This window comes from Microcaecilia unicolor, chromosome 6 (genome assembly GCF_901765095.1).
Source record: "Microcaecilia unicolor chromosome 6, aMicUni1.1, whole genome shotgun sequence".
Lineage (NCBI taxonomy): Eukaryota > Metazoa > Chordata > Amphibia > Gymnophiona > Siphonopidae > Microcaecilia > Microcaecilia unicolor.
Genome location: NC_044036.1, coordinates 280,642,777 through 280,658,315, shown reverse-complemented (window position 1 = coordinate 280,658,315; position 15,539 = coordinate 280,642,777).

The following is a 15,539-nucleotide window of genomic DNA, read 5'->3' as shown; positions in this document are numbered from 1 at the left end:
CCTTGGAGGTCATACAGGCAGGAACAATACCCACTTGCTCCTGGTCAAAAAAATGGCAACTGCAACCCCAGCAGCAGTCTCACAGTACACATTAGTACCACGAGGGTGCCTTTAGAGGTTGAGGCAGCCATTTTGTGACCACAGCCACGGCAGGCAGGAGTGGGTAGGCTTCACTCCTGCCTGTAGGTCCTCCTAGACCACAAAGCTTACAAAGTAAACTTGGGGAGGCCCACAGGGGTGGGGCTCAGTCAGAATGGCAGGGGTATCTGGATCTCGGGAAAGGTAGGGAAATCAGAGATGGTGAGGACATCGGGTCCTGACCAATATTCAGCTGGGTTATCCATAAGCTAGCTCTAGCAACCAGCACATGCCAAATTTGCAGCACTGAATGTCCAAGGGTAATTCTGCCCATGGTGGTCAGCATTTTAAAAAATACCATGGACTGAATATTGACCAATATGTTTTCACTCAATGCAAACTTAAGCTCCACGATTCATTGTTGGAGGATCTGCTAAAAGCAGTTAGTGTAACTCTTCCAGGAGGAAAGGTCCATACACTGATAGCACCATGAAATCCTGCTACTTTTTGGAATCCTGTCAGGTAGTTGTGACCTGGATTGGCTACTGTTGGAAATAGGATACTGGGCTTAATAGACATTAGGTCTGATTCAGTATGACAATTTTTATGCTCTAATCAGAGGAGGCAGGAAAGGGACTCAACCAGGGTTGCTAAATATATTTGCAGCATGAAGACTTTAAAGATCTCCTAGATAGATCTATTTTCAGCTACGTTTACAAGTTGCCTGTTAATTTATAGGCAGTTGGAGCAGTAGCCTAATGGTCAGTGCTGGGGAACCGGGTTTAATTCCCACAATATTTCCTTATGACTCTGGGCAAGTCACTTAACCCTCCATTGCCCCAGGTACAAAATAAGTACCCGTAATTTTGTACCTGGGGCAATGGAGGGTTAAGTGACTTGTATAGACTATGGGACTCATGCTCAAAAGAGAAAAACATCCAAAAAGTGTCATAAAGCACCATTTAGACAGATTTCTTCTCAAAAGGTCCATATCGGTATTTTCAAAACCTATTTTGCAGGCGTTTATCTATGCATTTCGTCTGCAATGTGTCCAAATCATAAGGGGACATGCCTAACACTTGGGCATTTTACAGCCATAATGGAACAAAATAAAAACGTCTACGGCAAAAACGTTTTGGTCTAGACCTGTTTTTATAATGGATAAGGCACAAATAGGAGGGAATCAGGGATGACACCCCCTTACTCCCCCAGTGGTAACTGACCCCCTCCCACCCCCAAAAAAATATGAATAAAAACAGTACTCACCAGCCTCTATGCCATCCTCAGATGTTATACTCAGGTCCATTAGAGCAGCATGCAGGTCCCTGGAGTAGGGTAGTGGTGGGTGCAGTGCACGGTAGACAGGTGGACCCAGGCCCATACCTCCCCCTACCTGTTACACTTGTGGTGGAAACTGTGAGCCCTCCAAAACTCACCAGAAACCCACTGTGCCCACATATAGGTGCCCCCTTCACCCATTAGAGCTATTATAGTGATGTACAGATGGGGGTAATGGGATTGGGGTGTGTTTTGGAGGGCTCAGCAGACAAGACAAGGGAGCAATGGTGAGATGTGTACAAGACAGCATTTATATAAAGTCCACATCAGTGCCCCCTAGGGTGCCCCATTGCCTGTCCTGGGATGTCTGGAGAACCAGTCTGCTACAAATGCTGGCCCCTCCTACATCCCAATGGCTTGATTTTCTACATTTTTCACTTGTACATTTTTTTGTCCTGAAAAAATAAACACACAAAGCACAAAACACTGTTACAAATGGTATTTTCTTAAAAATAACAAAAAAAAGATAGACATTTTGAGGTTTTGAAAATGGTTATGTTTTCTATTCGGATTTGGGATCTTTAGCACAAAACGTCCAAAGTCCAATTTAGACGTCATATCGAAAATGCCCCTCCACATAAACCTCTTTGATTGTAACCACAGAAAGGCGGTATATCAAATCCCATCCCCTTTCCCTCTCTCTGTTTTGGTGACATACTGGACCTGATTTCAAAGAAGCCTCAGGCATGTGGTTCCAGCACTTTTGATGGGATCACCAGCAGAGGAACACCTTCATAGGTCATAAGAACAAAGGAATAGCCATACTAGGTCAGACCAATAGTCCATCTAGCCCAGTATCAGAAGTACCTGGAAGAACCCCAAATACAGTAGTAGCAACATTCCATGCTACTAATCCCAGGGCAAGCAGTAGCTTCCCCATGTCTGTCTCAATAGCAGACTATGCACTTTTCCTCCAGGAACTTGTCCAAACCTTTTACAAACCCAGATACGCTAAACGCTGTTACTACATCCTCTGGCAAAAGGTTTCAGAGCTTATTTGTTGAGTGAAAAAATATGTCCTCTTATTTGTTTTAAAAGTGTTCCCATGTAACTTCATTGAGTGTCCCCTAGTCATTGTACTTTTTGAAAGAGTAAAAAATCAATCCCCTTCTACTTGTTCAACACCACTCAGGATTTTATTTATTTGGATTTTGCTCGCATCTTTTTCAGTATTAGCTCAAAGTGCTTAAGTACATAAGTATTGCCACACTGGAACAGACCAAAGGTCCATCAAGCCCAGCATCCTGTTTTCAACAGTGGCCAATCCAGGTCACATATACCTGGCAAGATCCCAAAAAAGTTCAATACATTTTATGCTGCTTATCCCAGAAATAAGCAGTGGATTTTCCCCGTCATTTTAATAATGGTCTATGGATTTTTCCTTTAGGAAGCTGTCCAAATCTTTTTTAAACCCCACTAAGCTACCCGCCTTTACTACATTCTCTGGCAACGAATTCCAGAGTTTAATTACACGTTGAGTAAAGAAACATTTTCTCTGATTCATTTTAAATTTACTACTTTGTAGCTTCATCGCATCCCTCCTAGTCCTAGTATTTTTGGAAAGAGTAAGCAAATGATTCACGTCTACCCGTTCCACTCCTCTCATTATTTTATAGACCTCTACCATATCTCCCCTCAGCTGTCTTTTCTCCAAGTTGAAGAGCCCCAGCCGCTTCAGCCTTTCCTCATAGGGAAGTCGTCCTATCCCCTTTATCATTTTCTCTGTACCTTTTCTAATTCCACTATATCTTTTTTGAGATGTGGTGACCAGGTGAGTTACATTCAGGTACACTGTCCAGCTTATAATCGAAAGACAAAAACACCTATATTGCGACCTAAATCGGGAGATAGGCGTTTATCTCCCCAAAACGAATAACGCGGTATAATCGAAAGCCGAACTTGGACGTTTTCAACTGCACTCCATCGCGGAAGCGTACAAAGTTGACGGGAGCGTGTCGAAGGCGTGGTGAAGGCGGAACTGGGGCGCGGTTATCGGCCGATCAGAGATGGGCGCCTTTCGCCGATAATGGAAAAAAAATATGCGTTTTTAGCGAGAATTTAGGGCACTTTTCCTGGACCCTGTTTTTCCACAAATAAGGCCCCAAAAAGTGCCCTAAATGACCAGATTACCACCAGAGGGAATCGGGGATGACCTCCCCTGACACCCCCAGTGGTCACTAACCCCCTCCCACCACAACAAACGATATTTCACAACTTTTTATTTTCACCCTCAAATGTCATACCCACCTCCCTGGCAGCAGTATGCAGGTCCCTGGAGCAGTTGTTATGGGGTGCAGTGGACTTCAGGCAGGTGGACCCAGGCCCATCCCCCCCTACCTGTTACAATTGTGCTGCTTAATGCTTAGTCGTCCAACCCCCCCAAACCCACTGTACCCACATGTAGGTGCCCCCCTTCACCCCTTAGGGCTATAGTAATGGTGTAGACTTGTGGGCAGTGGGTTTTGAGGGGGATTTGGGGGGCTCAACACACAAGGGAAGGGTGCGATGCAACTGGGAGCTCTTTTACCTTTTTTTTTGTTTTTGTAAAAGTGCCCCCTAGGGTGCCCGGTTGATGTCCTGGCATGTGAGGGGGGACAGTGCACTACGAATCCTGGCCCCTTCCACGAACAAATGCCTTGGATTTATTCATTTTTGAGCGGGGCGCTTTCATTTTCCATTATCACTGAAAAACAAAAACGCCCAGCTCACAAACTGTCGAATAAAACATGGACGTCTATTTTTTTCGAAAATACGGTTCGGTCCGCCCCTTCACGGACCCGTTCTTGGAGATAAACGCCCATGGAGATAGACGTTTTCGTTCAATTATGCCCCTCCACGTATATTTTGTAGACCTCAATCATATCCCCCCTCAGCCGTTTCATTTCTAAGTGGAAGAGCCCTAACCTCTTTAGCCTTTCCTCATATGAGAGGAGTTCCATCCCCTTTGTCATTTTGGTCGCTTTTCTTTCAACCTTTTCTAATTTTGCTGTATCTTTTTTGAGATACGGCGACCAGAACTGAACACAATACTCAAGGTGAGGTTACACCATGGAGCAATACAGAAGCATTATAGTATTCTCAGGCTTATTTGCCATCCCTTTCCTAATAATTCCTAGCATCCTTTTTGCTTTTTTGGCTGCTGCCGCACACTAGACAGAAGATTTCAGTGTATTGTCTACAACAACACCTAGATCTTTTTCTTGGGTGCTGACCCCCAAAGGTGGACCCTAGCATAAGGGTCACATTCTTAACATGGTCAGAGGGATTCTTTCAGCAGACTCATCCAGTCCTGGTTTTACTACACTGTGTCTATTGAATTGTCATTCTGACTGCCCATACATCCAATAAAGGTGAAACCAGGTTTGGATCAGCCCTCCCTGCTTGGGGGAGGGTGGGGGAAGCATTAGGCAAACGTAATTATTCTGCAGCAGTCTTTTTTTCTTATTTTTATGTTATCATTTTTGATCAGTAAAACACACACACACACATCACACACAACCTTTTTCATCCTTATGCTCAGAGCACCCTCTACTGACAAACATGGGGATTTCTTCTCAAACAAAATATATTTTCAAGGCAATATCATTCACATTACATATTGTGTTTGATTATGCTAACATCCTGAGAAGGCCTATAAGTAAACCTATAGGTGGCTGGAAAATGACTCAGGGTATCAAGCACAATTAAGATCAAATTCTCAACAAGTTTGCAATCTTTACTAATAAGAAAATGGTGAAAGAGACTGGTGTTCTTAGCAAAACTCTACATATAGATTATTGAATTCAGGGGGAGTTGTGGAGGGTAGGGTGAAACTATAGTACAAAGTCGTAAATGCATTAATTAGGCATCAGTGCAGGAGAAAGAGAGAAGAGCTATATCAAAGCAATATGTCAGCTATTGCACAGGTAATTCTAAAAACGTTTTAAAATATATGTAACAGTATTTTAGAAGTGACAATGCAATAATTTGAGACTGATGCCTCTTTATCCTCTTTATCCCTTTTTACTTTTCAAATTTTGATTTCAGATTTTCCAAAACTCTATAGCAAGTACAAAATAGCCAACACAAAAATCCAAAAGTGAGCAGAGCAAATGAATAAAGTCAAAAAACACAGTTTAGACAAGGGACCCCCAAAGTATGGCCCAGGGAGCTCATTTCTCAAGCCCACCATACTCTTCCTGTCTGTAGCTGAATCTGGCCTGCTGAGAAAGATTTACCTTTTCTTTTTCATGCACTGTCAAGGCAGAAATGATAGTCGGGTTCCATCAGCCAAAGATGGTGTCAAATTCAGCAAACTCTTAGGGAGACCCCCCCCCCCCCCCCCCATGATCCACTCAAAAAGATAATTGACAAGCCATAAAGAGAAACTAAAATTGTATATTTTAATGTAATCTAGTCATTTATAGGCCAAACTGCTCAACCCAACTGGTGTACGTAAACAAAACACTAATACAGAGCCAATAAAAAAAACAATGTTATTAACCTGTACATAAGGCATCAAAACTATCTTATCCTATATTATCATAATAGAATACGAAGTGATAATAAGAAAAAAGCCCAGAACCAACACAGGAAAACAATCTACTGTAGATTATATTATAATCAACAGCATACAGTGCAGGACATTCAGAAGCTTACTTTCCAAAACTTGTGCCAAAAAAACATCTATTTTGCTTGTTTTGTAAGCAAAATATAATTTTCAGTCTTTCAGGTACAGTGTAGAGGTGAATCCCCCAATTCTGGGATAATAGAAGAAAAGGTCCCTGTACTAATCTAAAGTTCTCTATAGCTGAAACTGGAAATAGATTTCCACCTGCAGATCTTCAACAGCTCATTCGATAGAGTCCACCAGAGGAGTTGCTTTGAATATGGTGGGCTTTTTCTGAAGAGTCCATTAAACTCTAAGGACAGAAGCATAAAACCTGTGTGTGTGAAAGGGGCAGTCAGGGCAGAGATTCCAGAATGTGCATAATGTGGTGCTTTTCTCATTTTATTCTCAGCTTTCTGTTTTTATCTTGTTTCCTCATTCCCTTATCCAGTTCTCCATTCACCCTTTCCTACCTCCCTAACACCTCTTCTACTGTTTTCACACCATGTCTCTCAAGATTTCTGTTCTCTGCCTTTCCTTCTCCATTAGCATCCCTTCATCTATCTTCCTTCAATCTCACTCCCTTTAATTGTTTGTCTCCCACCCTTTCTCCCCAGTAGCGTTCCTTGGTTGGCAGCCACCCAGGGCAGATCGCCGCTGCTCACTCCTCCCTCCGGGTGCAGCGTCATCCATTCCTCCTGGGTGCAGCATGACCCCCCCCCCCCCCCCGAGTGCAGTGCTGTCATCATCCCTGGCGCATCACCTCCAAGCCCCCCCCCCTCCAGTGCATTCCTACCTGCTGGGGTGCTGGGAGCAGCCATGTGGCTGTCGGCTCCACTGGTTCCCTGTTCCCTCTGCCCTGGAACAGGAAATAATAGCAGAGGGAGCAGGGAACCAGTGGAGCCGACAGCCGTGTGGCTACTACCTGCACCCCTCCTGCAGCACGCGCCCGGGGTGGACCGCCCCTGCCACCCTGCCTTCGGTACACCACTGTTTCTCCCCATCCCTCTCTTATCACTCTTACTTCCTTTCAACTATGGCCTTGTCTTCCCTGACTGCCCCTTGTACACCTCTGTCATCTAGCAGTCCAACTGATTCTTTTGCCAGCTTCTTGCTTCTAATATACCTAAAAAAAAGTTTTTACTATCAGGCTTATTTTTGAAAGAGAAGGATGCCCATCTTTCGACACAAATTGGAAGATGGGCGTCCTTCTCACAGGGTCGCCCAAATCGGCATAATCGAAAGCCGATTTTGGGCGTCCCCAACTGCTTTCTGTCGTGGGGATGACCAAAGTTCCCAGGGGCGTGTCGGAGGCGTGTCAGAGGCGTAGTGAAGGCGTGACTTGGGCATGCCTAACACATGGGCATCCTCGACCCATAATGGAAAAAAAGGGCGTCCCTGACGAGCACTTGGACAACTTTACCTGGTCCAGATTTTCTTACGATCAAGGCACAAAAAGCTGCCCGAAATGACCAGATGACCACTGGAGGGAATCAGGGATGACCTCCCCTTACTCCCCCAGTGGTCACTAACCCCCTCACACCCTCAAAAAAGAACTTTAAAAATATTTTGTGCCAGCCTCTATGCAAGCCTCAAATGTCATACTCAGGTACATCGCAGCAGTATGCAGGCCCCTGGAGCAGTTTTAGTGGGTGCAGTGCACTTCAGACAGGCAGACCAGGCCCATCCCCCCCCCCCCACCAGAAACCCACTGTACCCACATCTTGGTGCCCCCCTTCACCTGTAAGGGCTATGGTAGTGGTGTACAGTTGTAGGTAGTGGGTTTTGGGGGGGGGGGCTCAGCACACAAGGTAAGGGAGCTATGTACCTGGGAGCTTTTTCTGAAGTCCCCTAGGGTGCCCGGTTGGTGTCCTGGTATGTCAGAGGGACCAGTGCACTACGAATGCTGGCTCCTCCCACCACCAAAGGGCTTGCATTTGGTCATTTCTGAGATAGGCGTCCTTAGTTTCCATTATCACCAAAAATCAGAAACGACCAAGTGTAAGGACGACCATCTCTAGGGACGACCTAAATGTCAAGATTTGGACATCCCCGACCATATTATCGAAACAAAAGATGGATGCCCATCTTGTTTCGATAATACGGGTTTCCCCACCCCTGCGAGGACGTCCTCAGGAAAACTTGGCCGCCCCTTTCAATCATGCCTCCCCATGTGTTTTTGCCTCTAATGCAATCTTCTTTTCAAAGTCTCTCTTTGCCTTCTTTATCAACGCTTTGCATTTGATTTGCTATTCCTTGTGCTGATTCCCATTATTTTCAGTCAGAACCTTCTTCCATTTTCTGAAGGATTTCCTTTTAGCTCTAATAACTTCCTTCACCTCACTTTTTAACCATGCTGGCTGTCATTTGGCCTTCCTTCCTCCTTTTTTAATACATGGAATATATCTGGCCTGGGCTTCCAGAATTGTATTTTTAAACAGCATCCATGCCTGATGTAAATGTTTGACCTTTGCAGCTGCTCCTCTTTTTTTTCTGTTTTTTACCATTCTTCTCATTTTATCATAGTCTCCTTTTTGAAAGTTAAATGCTAAAGTATTGGATTTCCTGGTGTACTTACTCTAGAGCTTATATTACATCTGATCATGTTATGATCAATTTTATCAAATGGCTCCAGCACCATTACCTCCTGCACCAGATCATGTGCTCCACTAAGGTCTAGAATTGTTCCACTCTTGTTGGTTCCTGAACCAGAAGCTCTATAAAGCAGTCCTTGATTTCATCAAGGTATTTTACCTTCCTAGTATGCCATGATGTTACATTTACCTAGTCAATATTGGGGTAATTGAAATCATCCATTATTATTGTGTTCCCCGGTTTGTTAGCCTCCCTAATTTCTGATAACATTTCTACATCTGTCTGTTCATCCTGGCTAGGTGGACAGTAGTAAACTCCTATTACTATCCCTTTCCCCTTTACACATGGAATTTCTATCCATAGGGATTCCAAGATGTGTTTTGTGTCCTGCAGAGTTTTTAGTCTATTGATTCAAGGCCCTCGTTAACATACAATGTTACTCCTTCACCAGTTTGAACCACCATATCACTGCGATATAATTTGTATCCTGGTATTACAGTGTTCCACTGGTTATCTTCCTTCCATCAAGTCTCAGAGATGCCTATTATATTTATCTTTTCATTTGGTGCAATATATTCTAACTCTCCCATCTTATTTCTTAGGCTTCTGGCATTTGCATATAGACATTTCAAACTATGTTTGTTGTTCCTATTTACTAGTTGCTCAGCAGTTGACAGTGATAATTTGCAATCTTGAAAATCTGTCTGTTTTTTTATTTAAAAACACCTGGAGGGGCATAATCGACCAGAAACGCCTATCTCCATGGGCGTTAATCTCCGAGAACGGGTCCGTGAAGGGGCGGAGTGAACCGTATTTTTTAAAAAAAATAGACGCCCATGCTTTATTCGCCAAGGTGTGAGCTGGGCGTTTTTGCTTTTCACCGATAATGGAAAATGAAATCGCCCAGCTCAAAAACGAATAAATGCAAGGCATTTGTTCGTGGGAGGGGCCAGGATTCATAGTGCACTGGTCCCCCTCACATGCCAGGACACCAACCGGGCACCCTAGGGGGCACTTTTACAAAAACAAAAAAAAAGGTAAAAGAGCTCCCAGGTGCATAGCACCCTTCCCTTGGGTGTTGAGCCCCCCAAATCCCCCTCAAAACCCACTGCCCACAAGTCTACACCAGTACTATAGCCCTAAGCGGTGAAGGGGGGCACCTACATGTGGGTACAGGGGGTTTGGGGGGGGGTTGGACGACTAGTAGCATTAAGCAGCACAATTGTAACAGGTAGGGGGGGGATGGGCCTGGGTCCACCTGCCTGACGTCCACTGCACCCCCTAACAACTGTTCCAGGGACCTGCATACTGCTGCTTGGGAGGAGGGTATGACATTTGAGGGTGAAAGTAAAAAGTTGTGAAACATCATTTGTTGTGGTGGGAGGGGGTTAGTGACCACTGGGGGAGTCAGGGGAGGTCATCCCCGACTCCCTCTGGGGGTCATCTGGTCATTTAGGGCACTTTTTGGGGCCTTATTCGTCAAAAAACAGGGTCCAGGAAAAGTGCCCTAAATTCTAGCTACAAACGCATCCATTATCGGCGAAGGGCGCCCATCTCTGTTCGGGTGATAACCACGCCCCAGTTCCGCCTTCACCACGCCTCCGACACTCCCCCGTCAACTTTGTCCGCATCCGCGACGGAGTGCAGTTGAAAGCGTCCAAAGTTCGGCTTTCGATTATGCCGCTTTATTTGTTTTTGTGAGAAGAACGCCCATCTCCCGATTTAGGTCGGAACTTGGGCGTTATTCTCGTTCGATTATAAGCAGGCTAGTCTACTATGGTCTGAATTGCAACTTTGCTATCGGGATGCTCTGTGTTCCCTGTTATTGTGATATCTTTGAAAGATACCTTGTTCCAAACCATATGTTTTTGAGCAACTGTTGGTCTCCCCCCAATTTCTAGGTTAAAAGCTGCTCTATTTCCTTTTTAAATGCTGTTACCAGCAACCTGGTTTCACCCTGGTTAAGGTGGAGCCCATCATTCTGGAATAGACTCCCCCTTCCCTAGAATGTTGCCCAGTTCCTAACAAATCTAAAACCCTACTCCCTGCACCATTGCCTCATCCACGCATTGAGACTCCACAGCTCTGACTGTCTCTTGGACCCTGCGCATATAACGGGGAGCACTTCTGAAAATGCTACCCTGGAGGTTCTGAATTTGAGCTTTCTATCTAAGATCCTAAATTTGGCTTCCAGAACATCCCTCCCACATTTCCCTATGTCATTGGTACCCATGTTAACCAAAGCAGTGGGCTGCTCCCCAGCACTGTCTAAAATCTTATCTAGATGCTGAATGAGGTTTGCCGCCTTCACACCAAGTAGGCAAGTGACGAAGTGATTCTAATTTCCAGCAGTCACCCAGCTATCTACATGCCTAATGAACAAATCTCCAACTACAATGGCAGTCCTAATCCTTCCCTCTTAGGCAAAAGGCCCTGGAGACACATCCTCGATGAAAGAGGATGTTGAATCCCCTGGAGGGCAGGTCCTGGTTACAGGATCACTTCCTGCCTCTCCACAGTGATGCTGTCCTTTCAGGAGACCTTTTTCCTCCATGGCAGCACAGAAGTGGGACTTCTCTACTTTGTCCCTGTAGGCCTCCTCTATAAACCTCTCTGTCTGCCTCAGCTCCTCCAGGGCTGCTATTCTAGCCTCCAGAGATCGGACCCATTCTCTGAGTGCTAGGGGCTCGTTTCAGTGAGTACACACATATGACTTCTCACCAACTGGAAGATAATCAAACATATGGCACTCAGTGCAAAAGACTGGATAGCCCCGATCTCACTGCTGGACTGTTGCCTGCATCACATTATTGGTGATTTCTTATTTAAGTTTCTAATTGTCTGGGAATATATAAACTAAGGTCCCCTAAGATTTCTAGTTATATGCTATGCTAATATTTAGCTTTTATTATTATTATTATTGTTCTAATATTATTAGTAGATCCCCCTCTATGGATCTAAGTAGACTATATTTTTAAGAGCTAATTACTGGCTAATAGAGATGCCCTAATTAAATTTGTAGCCTCCTAATTGGCTCAAAGGCCAATAAATCAGAGGTCAGGCCAGGGGTGGGTGGGAATTAAAGTCTAAACTGAGGCTTCCTGTGCCTATTAGCTGTGTTTTATACTGATTCTATAGTAACTGTAAAAAAAGCACCCTTACATGTTAGCCTTTAGAACTGTAACAGACTCTTTATATGCTAGGAAACACTATTCCTTAAAGTTCTTTGCTAAGTGAGCAGAGTAACTCAAAAATAAGGTCCCTGAGGTTACCTATTTAATTCTAAGTCTACCTTTCCTCAAGTTTAAAAACAATTTCCCAGCAAATTCTTACCAATGAAAATCTCTCCTTCTCTGGAACTGTTCTCATAGCACTTCTTCTGTAATAAGTGCATCTCTTCTCATCTTAAATTTTGCTGTTCAGTGAATACAGCCTATGAGAACAGTGGATTTATCCGTGTTTGTTAAACTGGTTACTGGTCTCCAGCCAAATAGTACAGTAGAGGCTGTCTGAAACCAGTGGTTTTGGTTTTGGCTGAAACTAATCCATGGCCAATATCCATGGCTCTGTTTCGGCGGAAACATAACCGTAACCATAACTGTGACCCCCCCACCCCTGCCACTGCTGCAGGCCAGCATTCCCCCCATTCTGCTCCTCTCACCCTCCTTCCCTCTTCCTCCCCCCTCCAGTCATAGGCCCTACCTTGTAAAGTCCCTGGTAGTCTAGTTGTGTCTTTGGGGCAGCAGCATCCTGAGTTGGTCCTTATCCCTTCTGCTACACTGACAAAATGGTGGCTGCGACTTCCCATGGTTGCCTCTTGTGACTGCCACAGGAGGTTATGCTGCTATTTTGGAATTCTAAAATGGTGGAGGTCTCCATGTTGAAAATAAGAGGTATTGGTTTTCAGTGTCATTGATGTCTACTGTGGTCACGTGGAGGGGCATAATCGAAAGGGACGTTCAAGCTTTGTTGAGGACGTCCTCACAAAACATCCCGATGGAGGGGCGGGGAATCCCGTATTGTTGAAACAAGATGGATATCCATCTTTCGTTTCGATAATACGGTCGGGGACGCCCAAATCACAAAATTTTGGTCGTCCTTAGAGATGGTCGTCCCTAGACTTGGTCGTTTCTGATTTTCGGCGATAATGGAAACCAAGGACGCCCATCTCAGAAATGACCAAATGCAAGCCCTTTGGTTGTGGAAAGAGCCAGCATTTGTAAGTGCACTGGTCCCCCTGACATGCCAGGACACCAACCGGGCACCCTAGGGGGCACTGCAGTGGACTTCATAAAATGCTCCCAGGAACATAGCTCCCTTACCTTGTGTGCTGAGGCCCCCCCAAAAAACCCCTAAAACCCACTACCCACAACTGTACACCACTACTATAGCCCTTACGGGTGAAGGGGGGCACCTAGATGTGAGTACAATGGGTTTCTGGTGGGTTTTGGAGAGCTCACTGTTTCCTTCACAAATGTAACAGGTAGGGAGGGGGATGGGTCTAGGTCCACCTGTCCTGCCTGAAGTGCATTGCACCCACTATAACTGCTCCAGAGACCTGCATACTGCTGTGATGGACCTGAGTATGACATCTGAGGCTGGCACAAAAATATTTTTAAAGATATTTTTTGAGGGTGGGAGGGGGTTAGTGACCACTGGGGGAGTAAGGATAGGTCATCCCCGATTCTCTCCGGAGGTCATCTGGTCATTTCGACCACCTTTTTGTGCCTTGGTCGTAAGAAAAACACGACCAGGTAAAGTCGTCCAAGTGCTCATCAGGGATGCCCTTTTTTTTCCATTATGGGTCGAGGACGTCCATGTGTTAGGCATGCCCAAGTCCCGCCTTTGCTACGCCTCTGATACATCCCCTTGAACTTTGGCCATCCCCGTGACGGAAAGCATTTGGGGACGTCCAAAATCAGTTTTCGATTATACCGATTTGGATGACCCTGTCACAGTTGTGGCCATGGCCTTATATTCAGACCTACTGTTTCTCTGTATCTAGCTCCATGACTTCTCCAGTCTGCTTCATTTCCTGTTGTTGTTTTTCCTGTTAGCCAAGCCTCGCTTTGGTGTCCCTGAAGCCAAGCCTCACTTTGGTCTCCCTGCTTCTTTTCCTACTTGTGACATCATCAGCCTACTCCTTTATAAGAACCCAGGGAGCTTTCCTACGTTGCCTTTGCAAGAGGTCTCTTAATCTTGTGTTACCTGTTTAGATCATATCCATGCTTGGCATTGTTCCTGAGTGTTTTACCGAGTCTTGTGTTTCAATGTTTTCCTTTGTTTCTGTGAGCTTGCTTTTGAATCTTGTTTCCTGAAAGCCTGGCTGTAGAGCCACACCCTGCCCTTGGTGTCTGTATCTGTTTGATTCTACCCTTGGCTCCTGCTTTTAGTCTAGCCCTGCTTTTGACTCTTGCTATAGTTAAGCTCTGTGTTTAAGCCAACCTCTGTGTTTAGCCAAGCTCTGTTTCTGTATTCCCTATTCTATTTCCTGTGTGTGTGGTTCTTGTCTGTTTATTCTGAGTCTGTAGAAGCCAGCATCATACCTGATTATTTCTCTGCTATCCAGCTGTGGGTGCTGGTAAGCACATTGCTTCTTTTTTTGTTTGTCTTCCCTTAGTCTGCTTAATCCTTTGCCTGCCATGTTTGCTTCCTGGCTCTTGAGCTCTGTTTCTGCCAAGTTCTGTTCCTGTGTGTGTTTGAGCCAGGTTCATAGGTGCCCCATATAAGAGGCTTGGGGAGGCTAAACCTCCCCAGCCCAACCGTGACCTTCTTCCCCTGCTGCGCGTGTTTTACCTTCCGTGGCAGTGACGTCAGTGAGGAAGAAGGTACTGCAGGCTCACCTCCGGCTCCACTCCAGCTTCTCCCTTCCCTCTTTACACAGTGTCCCGCCTTCTGCGATGATGCATTTCCTGTTTCCGCGAGGGCGGGACACTGTGTGAAGAGGGAAGGGAGAAGCTGGAGGCGAGCCTGTAGTGCCTACTTCTTTACTGACGTCGCTGCCACGGACAGTAAAAGGGTTAAACGCTTGGGGGCAGGAAGGAACGGAGAGGAGGGCTGTCGGGGAGCTAAGGGAGGGCAGGGAGAATTGCTGGGCATGGAGGGGAGGACAGGGAGGAGAGAAAAGATCACTGGACATGGAGAGGAGGGGAGGGCAGGGGGAGAGAACATATCGCTGGACATAGAGAGAAGGGGAGGGCAGGGGGAGAGAAAAGAGATCGCTGAAGAGGAGGGAGGGCAGGGGAGAGAGAATTGCTGGCCATGGATGGATGGAGGGGAGGGCAGGGGAGAGAGGAGAATTGCTGGACATGGATGTATGGAGGGGAGTGCATGGGGAGAGAAGAGATTGCTGGACATGAATGGATGGAGGGGAGGGCAGGGGAGAGAGGAGAATTGCTGGACATGGATGGATGGATGGAGTGGAGGGAGGGGAGGGAGGGAAGTCAGGAAGGAGATGCACATGGATGGAGAGGAGGGAAGAGAGGAGAAATGCTGGACATGGATGGAATGGAGAGCAGGGAAGAGAGGAGAAATGTTGCACAAGGATGGAGGGAAGGAAAGACAAAGGAAGGAGATGCACATGGATGGAGTGGCAGAGATGAGAAATGATGACATGGATGGAGGGGAGGGAAGACAGAGGAAGTAGATGTACATGGATGGAGGGAAGGGGAGTGAGGGGAAATGCTGGATATGGATGGAGGGAAATTGCTGAATTTAAGGGCTAGATTGGAACACTTTGAGGGCAGATGTTGAAACTGGAGAAAGGATAGGGACAGGGCTACAGATGGTAGACAGGACGCATAAGGACACAAATGGATGGTGGACATGGTGAGAGAAAATATATCAGATGGAAAGAAGACACTGGGACCAAAGCTAATAGAAAAACTAAATGCTCAGACAGCAAAGGTAGAAAACATTTTTTTATTCAGAATTTATTCAT